General features: G+C 43.0%; 1 protein-coding gene across 3 annotated transcripts in view; it reads left to right on the forward strand.

Annotated features, from left to right (window-relative positions):
- The first annotated feature begins 3,391 nt into the window (after positions 1-3,391).
- Fbxo34 (F-box protein 34) overlaps positions 3,392-23,168 on the forward strand; it is a 62,379-nt gene continuing 42,602 nt past the window's right edge. For all 3 annotated transcript variants that reach the window (XM_045155068.1, XM_045155072.1, XM_045155071.1), the window contains exon 1: positions 3,392-3,444. The gene's annotated coding sequence lies outside the window, so the exon portion shown is untranslated. The remainder of the gene's footprint in view (positions 3,445-23,168) is intronic.

Consider the following 23,168-nt stretch of genomic DNA (forward strand, 5'->3'; position numbering starts at 1 on the left):
ACCAGTAGCCCAGAGCTCTTTGATTGTTCAGCATGATCTCAGAATTTGGAACTCTTTTTTTTTTTTTCTTTTTTGGTTTTTTGAGGTAGGGTCTCACTCTAGCTCAGGCTGACCTGGAATTCACTATGCAGTCTCAGGGTAGCCTTGAACTCATGGTGATCCTCCTACCTCTGCCTCCCAAATCCTGGGATTAAAGGCGTGCACCACCATGCCCAGCTAGAATTTGGAACTCTTTTCTATGACCCATCATAATTACACATGTCCCCTTCCTCATCCATTCTCCCATTCTCTGCCTCAACTACACTAACTCTCTTCCAAGAGTCTTCCCTAGCTACTAAATTTAATATCCAATATTTCATTTTTTTAGATATTTTATTTTCATTTATTTATTTGGAGAGAGAGAGAGAGAGAGCGTGAGTGCAAGCATGCCAGGACCTCTCAGCCACCACAAATGAATTCCAGATGCTTGTGCCACTTTGTGCACCTGACTTACGTGGGTCCTGGAGAATCAAACTTGGGTCCTTTGGCTTTGCAGACAAGGATCTTAACTGCTAAGCCATCTCTCCAGCCCATAATATCTAATATTTTAGCCATGTCATTTTTCTTCAGAGTACACAAACCTGCAATGTAATAGGTATCCAATAAATAACTGATGAAGTAATTAAAATATTCATACTTTTTCTCATTAAAAGATTTAATTGGCCTGGAGAGATGGTTCGGTGATTAAGGCGCTTGCCTGCAAAGCCTGACAACCTGGGTTTGACTCTCTGGTGTACCCATCTACTAAGGCAAGGTTCACAAAGTGCTGCATGCGTCTGGAGTTTCATTTACAGTGACTAGAAGCTCTGGTGCCCCCATTCTATTTACTTCTAATCTCTTGCTCCCTGCATCACTTTCTTAAAAAAAAAAAAAAAAGAAAAAGAAAATTGCAAGCACAGAGAAAGGCAGAAGAGAAAGAGAGAGATAGAAATAGAATGGGGGGGGCAGAGCCTCTAGTTGCTGCAAATGAACTTTTTTTTTGTTGTTGTTTGTTTGTTTTTTCAAGGTAGGGTCTTGCTCTAGCCCAGGCTGACCTGGAATTCACTATGTAGTCTCAGGGTGGTCTTGAACTCACGGCGGTACTCCTACCTTTGCCTCCTGATGCTGGGATTAAAGGCATGTGCCACCACGACCGGCTTGCAAATGAACTGCAGATGTGTGTGCCACCTTGTGCCTCTGGCTTTATATGGATCCTGGAGAACTGAACCTGGGTCCTTTGGCTTTGCAGGCAAGTGCCTTAACTGCTTAGTCATCTCTTCAGCCCTAATTTTATTTATTTATTTGAGAGAGAGGGAGAGAGAGAGAGAGAGAGAGAGAGAGAGAGAGGGAGAAAATGGGCATGCCAGGGCCTCTAGCCACTGCCAACAAACTCCAGATGCATGTGCTACTTTGTGTATCTCTCTTTACGTGGGTACTCAGAAATTGAACCTGCATCCTTTGGCTTTGCAGGCAAGCACCTTCACCACTAAGCCATCTCTGCAGCCCTTGTTTATTTTTTGTTTTTCGAGGAAGGGTCTTACTCTAGCCCAGGCTGACCAGGAATTTACATGTAGTTCCAGGGTAGCGATTCTCCCACCTTTGCCTCCCAAGTGCTCAGATCAAAGGCATGTCTACCACTCCCGGCTTCAACTATTTATTTATTTATTTATTTATTTTTTGAGGTAGGGTCTCGCTCAAGTCCAAGCTGACCTGGAACTCATGATGTAGTCTCAGGGTGGCCTCGAACTCACGGTGATCCACCTACCTCTGCCTCCCGAGTGCTGGGATTAAAGGTGTGCGCCACCACACCTGGCTTTAACTACTTTTTAAAGAAAAGACTGGGAACAATCAAAATTGCCTTTCCTTTGTGCTAGGGTTTGAACCTAGAGTCATTCATATGCTAAACACATGCTCCACCATTGGGCTACATCTTCAGGATCCTCTTAGTTTATAATGGCAAAAAGAGAAGTAAGTTTTGTCTAGGAACAGAGAATTCATGTAAATTTCACATGTCCATTGAGGATTTTTTTTTTTGTAGCTGTTAGTTATAAAGCTAACAGAAATACAAAAAGTGCTGAAAAGCATAAAAACAAAATTACATGCCCACCCACTATGATTATATAGAAAATAAATATGTTGTGGCTGGGGAGAAGGCTCAACAGTTAAAGGTACTTGCTTGCAAAGCCTGTTGACCCAGGTTCAATTCTCTGTGCACCCACATAAAGCCTGATATTTATTGGCAGCAACTAGAGACTGTGGTGTGCCAATACACAACTTCAACTCACATGAGCACCCATGCAAATAAATATTTAAAATATATGCATGCAGCCTGGCAGGGTGGCACATTCCTTTAATCCCAGCACTCAGGAAGCAGAGGCAGGAGGACTGCTATTGAGTTCAAGTCCAGTCTGAAACTACTTAGTGAATTCCAGGTCAAGCTTGAGCTAGAAAATAAACAGCATGGGTCAAAAAAAACTGAGCTAGACCAAATGATAAGAGCTGTATTAGGTAAAAGATTTTTGTCATCTTCATATTGATTTTTGTTTTGTTTTTCGAGGTAGGCTGACCTGGAATTCACTAAGTAGTTTCAGACTGGCCTTGAACTCATGGTGATCCTCCTACCTCTGCCACCCAAGTGCTGGGATTAAAGGTGCACACCACTACACCAGGCAATGTTGATAGTTTATACAGCGTCCAATGTGGATACAATTACTTACACCATGAAAACAATTATAATTAGAAAATTGACAATAAAAAAGACTCTTTACTAATTTGGATATAGGCCCTAAAAGCTCATCATTAACAAACCTGCATGCTTTTACAGACTAGCAGTTTGAGCTTGTCAACCTCAAAGTTTATGTACTTTCTGGTAGATACCAATGTCATAATTTGCATGGTTAAAGAATGACATCTTAAGGATGTTCCCAAGATCTTCATTTTACAAATTAGACCTCTGAAGCTCAGCTTTCCAAGCCAGTCGTAGAACCAAATGCCATTTATAGTTTCCGCCGCCGTCCCCCCCCCAACCCAGCACCCAGCACCCACCACCCCGGCCCCGCATTAATAAACTGGACCTTCCTGAGCCTGGCCTATGGGTTAGATTTCTGCTCCCCTCCAACGCTCGGCGGCCCTGTCCCCTTCTGTCCCCTTGGCGCCCGCGGCGTCCGCCAGGGGGCGCTGGGACGCGCGCCGGTTCCGCAGCCCCTCCCCCCCAGACAACCGTCGATTGGGCCGGCGCGTGACGTCACGCCGTTTTAGCCAAACAAATGGGTTTCGGGGCGAGCGTTGGGCTCCGCCGCGCCGCGCCGAGCGCTCGCTCCGTCCGCCTCGGCCGCGGGGAAGCGAGTCGGGCCTGCCGCGACCGCCGCCGCCGCATCGGGCCGGTGCAGCCCCGGGGCCAGGCCCCGGGCCGGGGCAGGAGCACAGGTGAGCCAGGGCCGAGGTTAAGGAGCAGGCAGGACGCCCGAGCGGCGGCGGCGGCGCGGCCCGGCGGCCACGGTGGCCGCTCCCCGCCCCCTCCCGCCGCGTCCGGAGCTCCCGGGGCGCGGGGTCCCGAGCTCGCGGCGCGCCGGGCTCCGCCGGGCCGGGGACTCGCCTTCTTGCCCCTCCGCGGTGGCCCCGCGTCTGCTCGTGTCCCCCGGGGCGTCCTCCGCGCGCGCGGGTCACCGGGTCGTGCGGGCGCTGGGGCTCCCGGGTCCTTGAGGCCCGGGGAGTGTGTGTGTGTGTGTGGGGGGGGGGGCGCCTCGGCGGATAACCCAGGCTAGGCCGTGAGCAAGCCCCCGACCCCCAAGCCCGTGAGGATTGTGGGGTTCCGATGGGGGTCACGTCCACCCCGGGCGCACCCGCCTGGGCTCGGGCCGCCCTGCCCTTCCCTGTCCCCGGCGCAGGTGAGCCGGCGCCGGTCCTTGGTTCGCCTTCGTCGGGCAGCCGGCGGGACCGAGGCTCCGATGCGGGTCTCCCCTTCCTCCGCCCCCGGCCCTCGCGAGCCCCGGGCGCCCGTCCGCTGCCCCTTCGCTCCCAGTCGGCGATGAAGTCATAGTTGTGCGGCTCCGCGTGTCTGTGACGTCACGGCCCGTGGGGAGGGGGCTGTGATGTCATAGGCGGCCCCCCAGCGGGGTCGTTGGCGCGCAGAAGGACCGCGGGAGGCTGGGTGGAGGGGCCCGGCGAGACCCAACGGGGAGAAAAAAGGAAGTTGAGTCTTCAGGAGGAATCTGTAGCCGATTGGAACGGAAAGTTTGATCTCAGCTTTTTACAATTTTAATGTAATTCATTGGCTGAAACTTTATTACAGTGAAGACTTATCAGTCCAGTTTAAAGATGTTTGATTTAGATCATGTAGGAGTCTTTTTTTTATTTTTTCTTTTTGGGTGGGTAGGGGATTTGGAGAGGATTCAATGTAAGCGCCTTTCAGGAAGCTAAAGTCAGTTTTGATGGTTGGTGATCGGAATTGTTGAGAAACAACAACAAAAAAATAGAACCAGCTGGAGTGCTGATAATTCAGTTTGTCTTAGTTTTTCTGGCCAGAAACCTGATTGTTAGCATTTTTGTTAGAGAATGGCCAGGGAGAGCGGATCCTAAATGTGTTTAAAAGAGGGGCACGCTTGAGTTAATCCACAACTTTTTTTTGTTTCTTTGTTTTTTTTTTTTGGTTTTTGGTTTTTTCGAGGTAGGGTCGCATCCTAGCCCAGGCTGACCTGGAATTCCCTCTGTAGTCTCAGACTGGTCTTGAACCCACAGTGATCTGCCTCCCAAGTGCTGTGCCACCATGCCTTGTTTTCTTACACATTACCCGAGGATTGAATTTATCCACGTTGTTCTTGCACTCCTCCCCCAGGATACCATGGATAATTGGAGGTTTTTCTATAGTTTATAGCTCAGTAACAAGTGCTCTTTTTTGCTTTCTTAGTACCATTGGACTATAACTTAATATAATAACATATCTCAGGATTGCTTGTCTGGACAGGTAGCCAAAATTTTGTCAGTAGTGATTTCAAATGCAAAATTACAATCATTTTTAACAAGTGATTTGTCTATAAATGTGTTTCTTATTAAGCTTTTTAAACATAGCAGAGCTGAACAGACTCTAGCCACTTCCCGCATTTTAAGCCTGGTCAGATATTCCAGTTCATCACTACTTCTATCATTTCTTCCTTTTTCGAATCAGATAAATCAGATGGACTACAAGAGAGCTGGCTGGCTTAAAATGGAAGCATAATTACAGTTAGGGTTTTTAGCAGGCAGCTTGGGATAGGAGACCTTAATCCTTTCTCACTGACCTTGCCTTGCAATAGTAGGCCCCCTCAACACTCTACTCTGCATTTGCTCTCCAAAGATTTTAATTCATCATCATCATTTATTTATTTCGGTTTTTTGAGGTAGGGACTCTAGCTCAGGCTGACCTGGAATTACGTAGTCTCAGTGTGGCCTTGAACTCACGGTAATCCTCCTATCTCTGCCTCCTGAGTGTTAGAATTAACACCCGGCTTATTTTAAGAATTTTAACTGGACATCTTCATCATACAAAATTTCTAATTTTTTTAAAGGCAAAACAACTTTTTTCAGAAGTACACACAATGGCTGTTGCATTCTCAGGCTTGAGTGAGGATCAAAGTAAGATGTGTCAGAAATCTCTGTCTCCTGAACTTTAGTCAAATCCAGTAGTAAAGGCTAAGAATGGAACTCAGTGTGTGATTCATGCTGAAGGCCTTGGGTTCAATTCCCCGCTTTCCCCCTCCCTCCACACACCCCAGTCCAACTAAGAATTTTTGCTTTCATTTCCTGAACTAATAGGCATAATATTAACTTCCATAAACACATTAATGCAAAATTCAAAGACTAGAAAATAATCTTTGAATGGGACGTGGTGGCACACGCCTTTAATCCCAGCACTCTAGAGGTTAGGGATTGCTGAGAGTTCGAGACTACCCTGAGTTACATAGTAATCAGGCCATGAAGAGTTACAGAGTGAGACCCTGTCTCAAGATAACAGAAAGGGCTGGAGAGATGGCTTAGCTGTAAAAGCATTTGCCTGTGAAGCCTAAGGACCCAGGTTCGATTCCCCAGAAGCCATATAAACTAGATGCACAACATGGCACATGTATATGAAGTTCATTTATAGTGGCTAAAGGCCCTGATGCTCATTTTCTCAAATTAATAAATAAAACATATAAAAAATAACAATCATAAAGCCAATCCCAGCACTCGGGAAGAGGTAGGAGGATCACAGTGACATTGAGGCTACTCAGAAACTACATAGTAAATTCCAGGTCAGCCTGGGCTGGAGTGAGACACTACCTTGAAAAAACAACAAAAATAATTAAGATGGGCTTGGTGGCGCACACCTTTATCCAGCACTTGGGAGACAGAGGTAGGAAGACGGGTGAGAGTTCAAGGCCACCCTGAGAGTACATAGTCAATTCCAGGTCAGCCTGGGCTACAGCAACCCTACCTCAAAACAAAACCCAAAAAGTTTTTAAGATAACATTTGAGCCTTTGGCGCATCAAAGACTCATAGGTACTGAATTATCATGAAAACATTGCTTTGGGTTGGGGTGTTTGTCAGCTTATTTTTTGAAAATGAAAGGACAATAATTATGACATTGAAGGTGGCACAGAAAGGGACACACCTGTGAGACTCATGCCCATGCAGTAGCCTTATGTAAACTGAATATATTAATGTAGAAGGGATGGGAGTCAGTATAAATGTTGATGGAAAACCTATAGTTGAGGACAGCAGCACTTCCTGGGCAGTGCATGTCTCCCTTTATCTTGTTTAGTAGTTATACTTTTTCTTTGTGGAAAATGAGTTAATAGGTGGAGAATAAATGGCTTAATGTATTCTCATGTTACTGAGAAACAGTGGCAGGTATAAAAACCCATGTACATAACAAGCCATATCTTTTTAAAATTTAATTTAATTTTTCCCCTTATTGTAGTCAGGCTGGCCTTGAACCCACTTTATAGTGCCGGGATGCCCTCAAACTCACATCGATCCTCCTACCTCTGCGTCCTGAGTGCTGGGATTAAAGGCGTGTGCCACCATGACCGGCTTAAAAAAACATTTTTTCCACGCCGGGTGTGGTGGCGCACACCTTTAATCCCAGCACTCGGGAGGCAGAGGTAGGAGTATCGCCGTGAGTTCGAGGCCACCCTGAGACTACATAGTGAATTCCAGGTCAGCCTGAGCCAGAGTGAGACCCTACCTCGAAAAACAAAAAACAAAAAACAAAAAACAAAAAACAAAAAACAAAAAAAAAAAAAAAAAAAAAAAAAAAAAGGAGACCCAGCATCCTGCTGGTGTTGGTGGAGCTCCTCAAAAAAAAAAAAAAAAATTTTAAGGAACATTTTTATAATCTGTGTCTAATTTTGGCAGAATGTTTTTCACCCACACGTTGCTGTTTTGGGTCTAGGAAGAAGCCTTTATTTATTTATTTTTTTTTCTGAAGTAGGGTCTCAAATCTAGCTTAGGCTGACATGGAATTAGTCTCAAGGTGGCCTCGAACTTTCAGCTATCCTACCTCTCCCTCTAAAGGCATGTGCCACCACACCTGGCTTGGCCTTTACTGCTAAAGTAATCAGTCATTAGTGATGTGGCATTGTTTTCATGGGTAAAAGCAAATATGAATGACAGTGCTTTTAGGAATTCTTTTGTTTTGAAAATATATTGTATTTATTTGAGAGACAGAAAGGCAGAAAGAGGGAGAGAATGGGAATGCAGGGCTTCCAGCTACTGCATATGAACTCCAGATACATGCATCCCCTTGTGCATCTGGCTTATGTGGGTGTTGGGGAATTGAACTGAGATCCTGTGGCTTTGCAGACAAACGTCTTAACTGCTGAGCCATCTCTCCAGCCCCTAGGAATTCTTTAGGATGTATTTATTAGGGCAATTATAATAAAATATGCAGAGTTTAAAATCTTACCAGCATTTTCTACACTGTATGTGTTCAGCCAGTTTAATTTCTAAACATTTGAAATTCTAGTGGACTTTATTCTTGTCGGTGAGAGAACATACTTGTCTTGAGAGACATCATTTAGTACTACTTTCCAAAATTTGCAGCTGTTTAGAACCAGATACTTGGGGAAAGCAACTATAGTAAGATGAATGCCTTCCCTGTTAGGTCATGTGTAACAAGCAAAATTCAGCAAGTGCAAAATCTGCAGTCCCCTAGAAGGCACAATAGAAAAGAGCAGATTAGATCCAAATGCATTTAGGTCATGTGGAAATTAAATTCCTATCACTTCTTATTTTTGTCTAATTATCTTTTCCCCTTTATGTTTATGGTATTTTGAAGCTGATGAGTCTACAGTATTATCAAGGAGAGTGTTTTTTTTTTGGTTTTTCAAGGTAGGTTCTCATTGTAGCCCAGGCTGACCTGGAATTCACTATGTAGTCTCAGGGTAGCTTCGAACTCATGGCAATTCTCCTACCTCTGCCTCCGAGTGCTGGGATTAAAGGCGTGTGCCACCACGCCTGGCAAGGAGAGTGTCTTTTTTTTAAACATTCACTTATTTGAGAGGGACTTAGGTCTGAGGGGCTAGAATCAGCCCAAGTGAATGACTCATTTATTTGTGCTAGATTGGCTGAATATTCTATATGTTATTTTAGGTGGTATTAGAAATTCAGGTGTGGTGGCCCACAGCTTTAATCCCAGCTCTGGGAAGGCAGAAATAGGAGGATTGCCTTGAGTTCCAGGCCACCCTGAGACTACATAGTGAATTCCAGGTCAGACTGGGCTAGAGTGAAACCCTACCTTTGTGGGGGGTGTGGAGGGAGGATAACCAAAAAAAAAAAAAAAAAAAGCAGGTAGAAAGAACAGCGTTAGATTATCATGGCCCTAGAGAAGAGTTTGGCTTCACTGACTGGATTGTGCTAGAATGAAGGGAGTTTAGTGAGTTAGCACTATGAGGCAAAGATAAAGTGCTTAAGTCCAGAACTAGACTGTATAGGCAATCTAAAATTATAGGTAGAAAGAAGGGAAAAGGATCCTCCATACTTTTTTTTTTTTTTTTTCATTTTTGGCTTCTTCAAACAAAATTTATTTATTTGCATAGAGAGAGAAAAGAGACAGAATGGGGGCTGGAGAGATGGCTTAGCGGTTAAGCGCTTGCCTATGAAGCCTAAGGACCCCGGTTCAAGGCTTGGTTCCCCAGGTCCCATGTTAGCCAGATGCACGCGTCTGGAGTTCGTTTGCAGAGGCTGGAAGCCCTGGCGCGCCCATTCTCTCTCTCCCTCTATCTGTCTTTCTCTCTGTGTCTGTCGCTCTCAAATAAATAAATTAAAAATTAAAAAAAAAAAAAAGACAGAATCTGCGTGCCAGGGCCTCCAGCTGCTGCAAACAAACTCCAAATGCATGTGTCACTTTGTATATCTGGCTTTACGTGGGTACTGGGGAATCAAATTCTGGTTATTAGGCTTTGCAGGCTATCACCTTAACCTCTAGGCCATCTCTTCAGCCCCTCATTTTTGACTTTTTGAAGCAGATTTGCTATTTATATGTAGCTCAGACTGACCTGAAATTCAAAACCTTTTTGCCTTACCTCCTGAGTTTTATAGTAAAAAATACTAATTATTACAGAAAAGTATTTGCACATTATACCTTAATAGTTACCATCTAGATTTTCTTCTCTCTGGTTTTTCAAGGTCTCCCTCTAGCCCAAGCTGACCTGGAATTCACTATGTAGTCTCAGGCTGACCTGAACTCACAGTGATCCTCCTACCTCTGCCTCCTGAGTGCTGGAATTAAAGGCATGCGCCACCATGCCTGGCTCACACAAATATTTCTGTCAAGATATCAGGACATTACCATCATCACAAAATTTCTTTGTGTACTTAGTTTGACTGGCTTTTAATCTCTTTCCATGTTACATGTACAGGTTTCTTCTGCTTAAATGACTTATTTTTAGAACATTTGGGTGGTAGTATGTTAGGTGTTAAGACTGGAAGAACATTAAGAGCTTGGGCCTTCGCAAAAGAGTCTATAGAGAACCCTTTGACCTTTTTAACTTTGAGGAAGTAGCAAGAATGTACCATCTATAAGGAATGACACAGTTTGCCACTGCCTTGATCTTGAACTTCCTAACCTCCTGAATTGTGCTGTTCTGTCGAAGCAGTCCTAATGAACGAAAACATGGTACAAGTAACAGAAATGTGGGAACAACTTTAGAGCTAGATAATGGGTAGAGGTTGGAAGAGTTTTGGGGGACACTGGTGAAAAGAATGTTAAGGGCAACTCAGGTTTGGGCTCAGAAGAGATCTGTAGGAATAGCTCCAGTTTATTGACAATATTCTCTCACATAACCCAAAATGTAGGTTAGAAATGTGGAAATAAAAGCCATTCTGACAATGGCTCAGATGGAAATCAACAATGTGTTGTTGGAAACTCTTGAAAGGCGTAAGTGTTGAGGGTGCTTTTCTTGATTTTAAAATAAAAGATGAGGAAAAACAAGTTACAGTTTTAAAATCATATGAAAAATTGTCAGTCTGCTCATGTAATCAGTAGTGAATAATTATGCTAAAGAGAGAGCCCAGGGTGTGGGCAGGTGAACTTTGGATAAAGAGATGAATGTGGGTAGAAGGTTGCCAGGTGCTGTTCATCAAGAGAGTAGTCCTGCAGGCATATCAGGACTTTGGAGCTGCCCTGCCCATCATAGGTCCTGAAGGCCCTAAATGGTTTCAGGGTTCTGTCCCTCAAATTCCAGTGCCGCCGTCTGGCTTCCCCAACTGTTTCCTGTGGACCCAGGTGTGATAATAGGCCAAAGTGGCCACCTCTGGAGGGCATAGATGTTGAACTTTGGCAGTGTCTGTATGGTGCAGTCTTCTCTTCCAAGGAAGAGCTCATGAGAGAGAGAGAGTGTGTGTGTGTATGTATGTAGCTGTCTTCACCTGTGAAAAACCTCTACTAGGGTAAAGCCCAGTGAAGCTTTTGGGGGTCAGGCTTACCCCAACGCTCCTGAAGAGCTTGTAGCTAGCAACTCAGCTTGAGAGAGCTGCTGACATCTAACTGTATTCTGATGAGATCTGCAGCATGGGCTCAGCACAGCAAAGCTGTGGGAGTGGCTCCTTGGGGCCCAATTTCCAGCATAGTGTGTCTGGAAGACAGTACAAGTCTGAGAGACTGTTCTGGAGCCTTAAGATGTAATGTGTTAGCTGGGTTTTGGATCTGCTCTCTCTTGCGCTTCTCTTTTTGGTATTGTGCCTGGCCCACCAATGTATTTTGGAATCATGTAACTTGTTTGATTTTTTTTTTTTTAATAGGCTTGTTGCTGGAGGGCAGTTTTCTTCATGATGAATCACACCTTTGATTTTGTACATATCTGATTTAGACTCTAGACTTTAGACTTCTGAGTTGTTTCTGGAATTGAGATGTGGTGCTGTGGCTAGGAAGGAAGGAATGTGTTTTGCATGTGAGGAAGCCCAAACTTCTAGAGGATGGGGAGTGACATGGTTTGAAGGGAATCTTTGACAGCACTATCTGTGCGGAATGGGCCCTCAACAGACCCTGAATCTGTAAAAAATAAGATTAAAAAAATTTTTTTATTAGTATTTTCGATGATTATAAAAAAATATCCCATGGTAATTCCCTCCCTTCCCCCCATACTTTCCCCTTTGAAATTCCATTCTCCATCTTTTTTTTTTTTCTTTTTTTTTTTTTGAGGTAGGGTCTCACTCTGGCCCAGGCTGACCTGGAATTCACTATGGAGTCTCAGGGTGGCCTTGAACTCATGGTGATCCGCTGCTGGGATTAAAGGTGTGCACCCAAACGCCAGTCTTTTAAGATACTTTTATTATAGCAGTTTTGCCAGGCTAAAGCAGGCCTTTATTTAAGGATCCAGAAGAGAACTTTTTTTTTTATATTTAATTGCTGGATTGTTTGTTTTTCAAGATAGGGTCTCACTCTAGCTCAAATTGATCTGGAATTCACTGTGTAGTCTCATGTTTGCCTCAAAATCATGGTGACCTTGAACTCACAGCAATCCCGCTAAGTAGGGAATTGAACCTAGGACCTAAGGCTTCACAGACCTTAACCACTAAGCCATCTCTACAGCCCATGTTAACTTATTTTATGCAGTTATGTTAGGTACTTTGTGAAACCTTTGCTTCCATGTGGTCACGCTATTGCGGTTCACCTCCACCATACTCTGAAAAACTGAAATATTTCTCCTGCATTGCCATCATACAGTGGATAAAATTTAAGTTTCCAATTTTGTCATTTCTATCCCAAGCCCTGAGTATTGTAGTTTTCTAAGAGAGCTTAGTGAAGTCAACTGTCACACAAGAACCAACACATTCACTGGCTGACAGTGTTGAAAAGTCAAAGGTTAATAAGCTTGGCTGAGTGCTTGTCTGATCAGACCTCTTTATATGCTTCTTTCCTTTATTTAATGAGCTCGACTTTTTTGCTGTTTGTTTCTTTGTGGCCGTAGTATGTTTGTCATAGTTCAAGTCCTGTGCCATGCCCAGAGGGCAGAGAGAATTCTGCAGAAGCCATGGGTTTAGGTCTCTGAAGTTATTTTGCTCCACAGATACTTTCGGCAGTCTGGTGTATGGAGCCCCTTCTATGAGAACTATTTTATTTATTTACTTTTTCTAAGTTTTTCAAGGTAGGGTCTCGCTCTAGTCCTGGCTGACTTGGAATTCACTAAGTATTCTCAGGTTGGTCTCTAACTCACAGTGATCCTCCTACCTCTGCCTCCCAAGTGCTGAGTGCACCACCACCCCATGTTTGTTCCAGGTAGGGTCTTACTGTAGCTCAGGCTGACCTAGAATTCACTACGTAGTCTCAGGGTGGACTTGAACTCATGGTGCGCCTTCTGTCTACCTTCCCACTCCCTACTGCAGAAGAGACAAGTGCTGGGATTAAAGGCGTGTGCCACCACTCCTGGCTGGTAACTTTAGTATATGAACAACCTGTAACTTGGCTGTGTTCCTGTCATGCCATCTTCTTTTGCCCCTTCTCCCCTGTCCCCCTTCCACTGAGTACCCGCCATTTCCTCCTGTTTTCTTCTGCTCTCTATGTCAAAATGTTTATGTGTTCAGGACAGTGTAGGCTTTGTGGAGGTATTGGTAGCCACTTTGGGGTCAGTAAAAACCAGTAAGTTTTTGTCAGAAGAGCAAAGCTCCGCAGTATACCTTTCCACCCTGTGGCTCGTACATTTGGAAAGTGTTTTAAAAAAGTTAAATAATTTTGCCTGGCACGCTGCCACACACCTTTAATTCCAGCACGTGGGAGGCAGAGGTAGGAGGATAGGATGTCTGTGAGTTTGAGGCCACCCTGAGACTACATAGTGAATCCCAGGTCAACCTGAGCTAGAGTGAGACCCTACCTCAAAAAACCAAAAAAAAAAAAAAAAAAAAAAAGTTAAATAATTTTGTTTATTCAAAGTTGTAAAACCAGCTGGGTATGGTGGCACACACCTTTAATCCCAGCACTCTGGATCCAGGCAGAGATGGAAGGATCACTGTGAGATGAGGCCACCCTGAGACCCTAGTGGATTATAGGTTAGATTGAGACCCTACCTCATAAAACAAAACAAAGCTGTAAAACCTTTCTTTGGACTACAGAGGGAATTATTAACTGGAATTTCTGAAGATAAAATTTGAATTTGATAAGGATGTCTCAAAGGACCCATTTGCTTTATTGTCCAGGAACCAGGAGAGGCAGATTTGTTTCCAAAGTAGGGCAAGAGATCTTATTTCAAGCTCGGTCTTCAGAGTTAGTCTCAGGAGGTTCTCAGTGCCTTCATAGCCCTTGTCTCTTCTGCAGTAGGGAGTGGGTTTCTGCTATCAACTTTCTCCAGTGAAGAACTTGGTCATCATCACAATATGTTAGCTCTTCTGGGATGCCACAAAGATGAATATTAAAATATATCTGAGCTGGGCGTGGTATATATAAAATAATTTCTCTTTAAATTTTATTTATTTGCAAGCAGAGGGATTCAGAGAGGGAGGGAGGGAGTGAGTGAGTATAGGGCATATCAAGGCCTCCACCCACTGCAAACCAACTCCAGACTCATATGCCACTTTGTGCATGTGGCTTACGTGGGTACTGGGGAATCCAACTTGGGTCCTTTGGCTTTGCAGGCAAGCACCTTAATTGCTAAGCCATCTTTCCAGCCCAGACTTTGCTAATTTTTTGTTGTAGTTTTCTTTATCATTTTACTCTGTAGTTCAGATGGGTTCACATAAATTGAATATATTTTGCTAAAATTAACTTTTAGTGGATTAAGATTTCTTCTTTTTCTTTTTCTTCTTATTTTTTGTTTTTGAAGTAGGGTTTTACTCTAGCCCAGGCTGATCTGGAATTCACTAGGTCTCAGGTGGCCTCGAAACTTACAATGATCCTTCTACCTCTGCCTCCTGAGTGCTGGGATTAAAGGCATGTGGCACCACTCCTAGCTAAGAGTTCATTAAACATATTTATATGCAGAGTGGTAGGACATGCTATAATTCTGGCCCTCATGAGGCTGAGGCATGAAGATTGGAGTTTGAGGCCAGCCTAAGCTACATAGTGAGACACCAAGTCCCCACTCCAAAGAAAAAAGTAACTACAACCATAAGCTTTGGGGTGGAGTTTAAAGAAAGACTTAATAGTAATTTTCTATGCTAATACTATGTGGGGTTGTAAGCTGTCTTTACTACTTTAAAAAAAAAAAAAGGGGGCCTTGGCTGGGGAGATACTCCTCCTCAGTTGGAGAATCTGAGTTTGATCCCTAGAACTCATGTGTGGTAGTTTGAATGTGGAGTGTCCCCCATAACCTCATGTGTCATTAAGCTTCATATTTGATCCCCAGCTTGTGGAGCTTTGGGAGGTGGCACCTTGCTAGAGATTGTTTGTCACTGTGGACGGGAATATGCCCAGTGTGTCAGTGCTAGCCACCTCACTCTGGCTGCTTCCTCCTGGCTGTTATGTGATAATATAGGTCAGTTTCCTGTTTTCCCTGCTGTGATGAAACCTTCCAAAGAGACTGTGAGCTAAAATAACCCTTTCCTTCCATAAACTGCTTCTTTTGTACTAGTAACAAGAAGTAAGTGTAACACCATGTTAAAAAAAAAATCTGGGTGTGGTGGCACACACTTAAAATCCCAGGGCTGGGCAGGTGGAGACAGAAAGATACTTGGGACTTGTTGCTGACTAGCCAGTCTGTAGGCCAGTGAGAGAAGACCCTGTCTCAAGTGGCTGACACCTGAAGAACAACACTGACATGCTCTGAACACATGTGCACATGTGCATATACACACACTGCACCTGAGCCCACATCAGCATGCACAAACACAAAGCACTATCTGTAGCCCTTGCTGCTTAAGTCTGAGGCGGAAGGCTGGCTCAGAACCAGCCTAGGCTGTATAGTGAGACCTTGTTGCTATGCATGTGTGCACACGCTTGCATTTACACACAGACATGCAGTTAGTATACTTTTCTTACACCACTTTATAAGGTCTTAGAGAGCAGAGATCTATTCTGTGCTGATGGGATGCCCAGTTGTGTGCCTGTGGTGGTCAGAGGAGAATGTTGGGTGTTGCTCTCCAGTTGTCATCCACCTGTTTCTCCCTGGGAAATGTGCCATTTTTTTTTTTTTTTTAAACAAGCACCAGTGATTTTCTGGTTTCTGATCTCCACAGCACTGGGGCTACATATGTACATGTTGACATGGTGTTGCAGTCAGGTTCGCATTGCTGGTAGAAATCACCCAACCAAGAGCAGCTTGTGGAAAAAAAGGTCTATTTTGGCTTACAGACTCGAGGGGAAGCTCCATGATGGCAGGGAAAGTGACGACATGAACAGAGGGTGGGCATTGTCATGTGAACCATAGCAACAGGAGAGTGTGCCAAACGCTAACATGGGGAAGCTAGTTATAACACCCATAAGCCTGCCCCCCACAATACACTGCCTCCAGAAGACAGAAATTCCCAAAACCCCATCAGCTGGGAATCTAGCATTCAGAACATCTGAGTTTATGGGGATACCTGAATCAAACTGCCACACATGGTTATTGGGGGAATTGAGCTTGGGTGGTCTCAGGTCCTCATGAGTATATAGGAAGTTCACTTTACCACTGAGAAATCTTTGCAATCCCTAATTGACTTTTTTTTTTTTTTTTGAGGCAGGGTCTCACTCTAGCTCAGGCTAACCTGGAATTCACTATGTAGTCTCAGGGTGGCCCTGAACTCAAGGTGAACTTCCGGAGTGCTGGGATTAAAGGCGTGTGCCACCACGCCTGATTAATTAATAAGTTTTTTAGTTGACAATTTTTATACAAGCATCTTACATAGTTTGATCATGCATAATCTCCCTGTTACCGTCGTCTTTTCCTGCCTTCTGCTACTGAGCCCTTTCTTCTTTCCATCTAGTTACTCTTCTGCTTTGAGAACTTTCTCTCCCTTCTTTTCTCCCCCCACCAATCCATCATGAGGGAATGTTGATGGGCCTAATGTTGTGCAGGTAATGATAGTCACGTGGGATTATTAGTGCAATAGCCACTTAATGTCCAGGCAACATCTCTCCAAAGCACTCATCCTCTTGCCCTCGTTCCCCTAGTTTTGGTGGGGGCCTTTTTTTTTTCTTCAAAGTAGGATCTTGCTCTAGTCCAGGCTGAATATTAATACATCCATTTTAGAGCTTTCTGCCACCTCTTTGCAATGTTCCTTCATCCTTATAGGGTGTTAAGGAGATACCTCATTTAGTGCTGAACATTTATCTGTTGCTCCTTCTCAGTACTTGGGTTCTGAATCTCCCTAGTAGTCAGTTTAGTGGGCATAGCATATCCATCTAGCCACACAGTAGTAGTTTCCCTTTGTGACTTTCTAAGCCTTAGGCTTTCAGACAAGGTTTTTTGTTCTCTTCCACGTAGTGGGCCTTTGACCAGAAACAAGTTGGTTAAGTCAAGCCACTATTGTGCCAGGGACTTATCTTGCCTAGCTGGCCAGTTATGTAGTTCACAGGGCTCTCTGCTGGTTAAGACTATTGATGATCGTTCTCTCCCAGTAGCCTGCATAGCACTATAGTAGCAGCTAGGTAGCAGGAAGGAGGCTTCCAGCTCAGTAGCAGCTTGATCCCTCCCCTCCTCCCTCCCCTCACCTCCCCTTCTCCCTCTCCTCCCCTCCCCTCCACCCTTTCCTCCCCTCCACCCTCCCCTCCCCTCCCCTCCCCTCCTCTCCCCTTAACCACTAAGCCATATCTCCAGCTTGATTTCGTTGCATCTAGCAACCAACTCAGGTGTCTTCAACAGTAGCATTCTAGGCCAGGGCCTCCTACCACTGCAGACAAACTCCAGACACATGGCTCCATGTGGGTATTGGGGACTAGAACCTTGGCCGGCAGGCTTTGCAAACCAGTTCTTTTAATTGCTAAGCCATCTCTCTAGCCTCAAATTCCCTATATTTAGTTTTTTCAGGAGGAGGATTCTCATGTTGATAATAAGTAATTTCACGGGTACATTATTATCAGTGAATTGTTATGAAATCATTTTAATGGCAAGTATGATAACTAGTGCATTAACTAAGTTCAGATACATTGTTAGACTTACTTTAGCTATAGTTACTGAGGAAGGCTTATGGTTAAGTTAAATGGTGGAAGAACGAATGCTCATTTTATATACACATACTTTAAAAAATGTTAAGGCCGCAAATGGCAAAAAACAATGTTTACATGTATTAAACTTATGATTTTATATAACAAAACAAGTGATCTGCTTTGTGAAGGCGCACAAAAAAGAAAGACTAGCATTTGGATTTATTGCTTAATTGCAGTGACATGTATGCTGTAAAGAGATGAAGTGTTTGACTTAGTAAATGCCTCACTTCTAGTGAAATTGGCTGTAGGTCTCTGTTTGTACTTATGATTTTAACATTTGTCATGGTAACCTCATTCAACCATTAAAAACTAAAAAAATCTGACATGCATTTGAGTGTTGTACTTTTTATGCTGTGAATAGCAAATTACGTTTAATATTTGAAATATTCATGCCCTAACTCATCGGCATGATCACTGTCACTCATCCATGAAAATATTTCCTACAAAATGTTGAGGTGCTAATAAGACATAATCTAAAATCATTTTGGGGGTGAGGTAGATTCCTCATCGAATTTTTTTTTTGGTGTTTTGAGGTAGGGTCTCACTATGGTCCAGGCTGACCTGGAATTAACTCTGTAGTCTCAGAGTGGCCTTGAACTCATGGTGATCCTCCTATCATTGCCTCTTGAGTGCTGGGATTAAAGGTGTGTGCCACCACGCCCGGCTTTGAATTTTTTTTTTTTTTTTTTTTTGAGGTAGGGTCTCACTCTAGCCCAGGCTGACCTGGAATTCACTATGTATTCTCAGGGTGGCCTCAAACTCATAGCTATCCTCCTGTCTCTGTCTCCTGAGTGCTGGGATTAAAGGTGTGTACCACCACGCCTGGCTTTTCATTGAATTTAAAAAATATATTTATTTGAGAGACAGAGAGAGAACGAGAGAAAGAGAGAATGTGCATCTGGCTTTACTGGGTACTGGGGTATCAAACCTGGGTCCTTAGGCTTCGCAGGCCTTAACCAGCAAGCCTCTAGCCCTCTTAATTTTTATGTATTTCTTCCCACCGTTTTCTTCCTACTTCTGTGGTGAAGTTGAGTGACTTAATATTTTTGTTTGAATGTTTCGAATTTTCATTAATTCACAGAAGCCGCCCAATATCCAAATTGCACCTTCTGCAGATGTTAAGAGAGTAGCAGTTTCTGTACTTCAGAATGGAAGAGAGGGTGTGGACGTTCAATTGAAATGCCTTGTCAGTCTTCTGTATTCAGTCTTTTTTTTTTTTTTGTTAAATTTTGGCCATTATATAAGTTCCAAGTACATAGAACATTGATTTTTCTAAATTTTCTCCTTTTTAATGACTTCTGAGCCAGGGTTAGTGCTTGGTTGACATTTGGGAGGCTGAAGCAAGAAGATTGCTGTTTGAGGTGAGCCTGGGCTACATGATGAATTCCAGGTCAGCCTTTGGAGGACAGAAAGACCTTGCCTGAAGAACATCACTAACCCTTTCTGCTAAATTAACTCTTATATGATTTATAAAATATTTGCAAGATTACATGCACTGTATATACTTTTATTTATGTGCAACCATGTCCCATTCCCCAAAATTTACTACATTGTCTGTTTTTTGTTCTGTTGTTTTTTCGAGGTAGGGTTTCACTTTAGCTCAGGCTGAGCTGGAGTTCACTATGTAGTCTCAGGGTGGCTTAAACTCATGGCAATCCTCCTACCTCTGCCTCCCAAGTGCTGGGATTAAAGGCATGTACCACCACGCCCGGCTTTTTAAAAAATATTTTATTTATTTGAGAGAGAGAGGCAGATGGAGGACTGGAGGGATAGCTTAGTGGTTAAGGTGCTTGCCTGCAAAGCCTAAGGACCCAGGTTCAATTCTCCAATAAAGAGAGAGAATGAATATGGGCATACCAGGGACTCTAGCCACTGTAAAGGAACTTCAGATGATGTATCACCTTGTACATCTGGCTTAACGTGGGTCCTACGGAATAGAACCTCTGGCCCCTTAGGCTTTCCAGACTAACTCCTTACTCACTAAGCCATCTGTCTAGCCTTGTTCTTTTTTTTTTTTTAAATCTTATAAAATACGGTATAGAATTTAATATTTATTATGATGTTTATAAAATAACACTAAAATGCTCATTAAGGTAGTTATTCTTTAAAAGCCATAAAACAGTTCTTAAGAACTTATTACTCAAATTTGAAAAGTCATTTATCTTTTTTATTTTTTGGTTTTTCAAGGTAGGGTCTCACTCTAGCTCAGGCTGACCTGAAATTCACCACGCCTAGCAAGTTATTTATCTTTTAAATAGATAAGATTTCTACATGAACAAAAACTTTTTTTTTTTTTTTTTTTGGTTTTTCATGGTAGGGTCTCACTCTATCTCAGGCAGACCTGGTATTCACTCTGCATTCTCAGGGTGGCCTCAAACTCACTGCCATCCTCTTACCTCTGCCTCCCAAGTACTGGGATTAAAGGTGTGTGCCACCACACCCAGCTACAAAAACATTTTTTTTTTAATTTTTTTAAAAAAATTTTTAAAAAATTAAAAAAAAAATTTTTAAATTTATTTATTTGAGAGTGACAGACAGAGAGAGAAAGACAGATAGAGGGAGAGAGAGAGAATGGGCGCGCCAGGGCTTCCAGCCTCTGCAAACAAACTCCAGATGCGTGCGCCCCCTTGTGCATCTGGCTAATGTGGGACCTGGGGAACCGAGCCTCGAACCGGGGTCCTTAGGCTTCACAGGCAAGTGCTTAACCGCTAAGCCATCTCTCCAGCCCTACAAAAACATTTTTAATATAGAAAGTTTTTCTACATGCAAGAGGTTCTATCTAAAAGCTCAATTTTATTGCATATGTTTGGCTTCGGCTTATTTGACCAGATACCATGCATAAAAATTGTGAGTTAAAGTCAAAAAACATAGGATGTTATTTTGTACTACAAAAAATAGATGAGAAAAAATTTCCATCTCAATATTCAGGAAACTTTCACTAAAGTACATTAAATCATTGATTAAATAATCACACATGCAAGATATGAGATATTATTAGATATAATAAAATACCTTTGTTGGTACATTAAGTACTCAAGTTGAAACCAATTATCATTTCCTGTGGCCATCTAAAAAGTTTGTCTTCACATGATGTTTTTAAATAATTGACAAATCTTAAATATGGACGTATATTTGGTTATGTAAAAGGCATTCATATAATTGGCACATCAAACTGTATCAGAAAAACCAAGAGAGAACTAGAGTTAGAGATAGCCTGTCAGCCAGTTTAGAAGTAGTTAGTGAAACTTTTGTTGTGTCTTTAAAAAAAAATTTTTGTTGTTCAATTTTATTTATTTGAGAGCGACAAAGAGACACACAGAGAGAGAGAATGGGCACACCAGGGCTTCCAGTCACTGCAAACGAACTCCAGACGCGTGCGCCCTGCCCCCTTGTGCATCTGGCTAACGTGGGTCCTGGAGAATAGAATTGAGCGTTGAACCAGGGTCCTTAGGCTTCACAGGCAAGTGCTTAACCACTAAGCCATCTCTTCAGCCCAGTGACTTGTTTTTTTAAAATTATTTTTATTAACATTTTCCATGATTATAAAAAAATATCCCATGGTAATTCCTCCCCCCCACACTTTCCCCTTTGAAATTCTCCATCATATTACCTCCCCATCTCAATTATTGTACTTACATATATACAATATCAACCTATTAAGTACCCTCAACCCTTCCTTTCTCTTCCCTTTTTTTTTAAATTTATTTATTTATTTGAGAGCGACAGACACAGAGAGACAGATAGAAGGAGAAAGAGAGAATGGGCGCGCCAGGGTTTCCAGCCTCTGCAAACGAACTCCAGACGTGTGTGCCCCCTTGTGCATCTGGCTAACGTGGGACCTGGGAAACCGAGCCTCGAACCAGGGTCCTTAGGCTTCACAGGCAAGCGCTTAACCGCTAAGCCATCTCTCCAGCCCTTCTCTTCCCTTTATATCTCCTTTTTAACTTACTGGCCTCTGCTACTAAGTATTTTCCTTCTCACGCAGAAGCCCAATCATCTGTAGCTAGGATCCACATATGAGAGAGAACATGTGGTGCCTGGCTTTCTGGGCCTGGGTTACGTCACTTAGTATAATCCTTTCCAGGTCCATCCATTTTTTCCGCAAATTTCATAACTTCATTTTTCTTTACCGCTGAGTAGAACTCCATTGTATAAATGTGCCACATCTTCATTATCCACTCATCAGTTGAGGGACATCTAGGCTGGTTCCATTTCCCAGCTATTATAAATTGAGCAGCAATAAACATGGTTGAGCACATACTTCTAAGGAGATGAGATGATTCCTTCGGATATATGCCTAGGATTGCTATAGCTGGATCAAATGGTAGATCAATCTTTAGCTGTTTTAGGAACCTCTACACTGATTTCCACAATCAGCCCACTGACTTTTAATTCATTCTACCAAACATTTGGTAGTTGTGATGATGAACTGTAAACATTTTCATTTGTTTGTAGTGTTTCCTGAGGTAATCTGAAAATTACTGCTGTTGCAATAGCCCAAAACCCCTGCAAATATGCTTTAGAAAATTTTTAGTTAGACAAAAATATTTTTAATTATTTTTATTTATTTATTTGAGAGCGACAGACAGAGAAAGAGGGGGAGAGAGAGAGGGAGAGAATGGTCATGCCCGGGCCTACAGCCACTGCCGACGAACTCCAGATGCATGCACCCCCTTGTGCATCTGGCTAACATGGGTCCTGGGGAACTGAGCCTCGAACCAGGGTCCTTAGGCTTCACAGGCAAGGTCTTAATCACTAAGTTATCTCTCCAGCCCCTGAACACTGATATTTAAAGGTGGGCTTGTTTTAACATGCTTTCTCTATTACAAAAGGTAGACTTAATAAATTCCTAGCTATCAAAATTCAATCAGTTTTTTTTCAAAAGGAAAATAAAAACATTCATAAACTCTACCAGGCATGTTCAGCTTTATATTTATTTATTTAAGTATTTATTTATTTATTTGTTTTTTGAGGTAGGGTTTTACTGTAGCCCAGGCTGACATGGAATTCACTTGTAGTCTCAGGGTGGCCTCAAACTCATGGCACTCCTCCTACCTCTGCCTCCCATGTGCTGGGATTAAAGGTGTGTGCCATCACAGTCGACTTGACTTTCCTTTCTTTTTCTGTCCTGTCCTTGTTTTCTTTTCTTGTTTTTTGGTTTGTCCAGGTAGTCTCACTCTAGCCTAGGCTGACCTGGAATTCACTATGTAGTCTTAGGGTGGCCTTGAACTCATGGTTATTCACTTACCTCTGCCTCCCGAGTGCTGGGACAAAGGTGTGCACCACCACACCTGGCGTAATGTTTTTGTAAAAGATTAGAAATGTAATATTTAAATATAAAATATAAATCAATGATAATGTGTGTCACTAATAGGCTGGGCATTCTTCTGTTCAGTTGGATAGATACTACAAATAGGCAAAGTATTATTAGCAGGTCCAAACTTTTTTTTTTTTTTTAATTTATTTGAAAATAACAGAGAAAGAGGCCGATAGAAAATGGGCCCACCAGGGCCTCCAGGCACTGCAAATGGACACCAGATGCGTGCACTCCCTTGTACATCACAGGGGTCCTTAGGC

This window comes from Jaculus jaculus, chromosome 7 (genome assembly GCF_020740685.1).
Source record: "Jaculus jaculus isolate mJacJac1 chromosome 7, mJacJac1.mat.Y.cur, whole genome shotgun sequence".
Taxonomy (NCBI): domain Eukaryota; kingdom Metazoa; phylum Chordata; class Mammalia; order Rodentia; family Dipodidae; genus Jaculus; species Jaculus jaculus.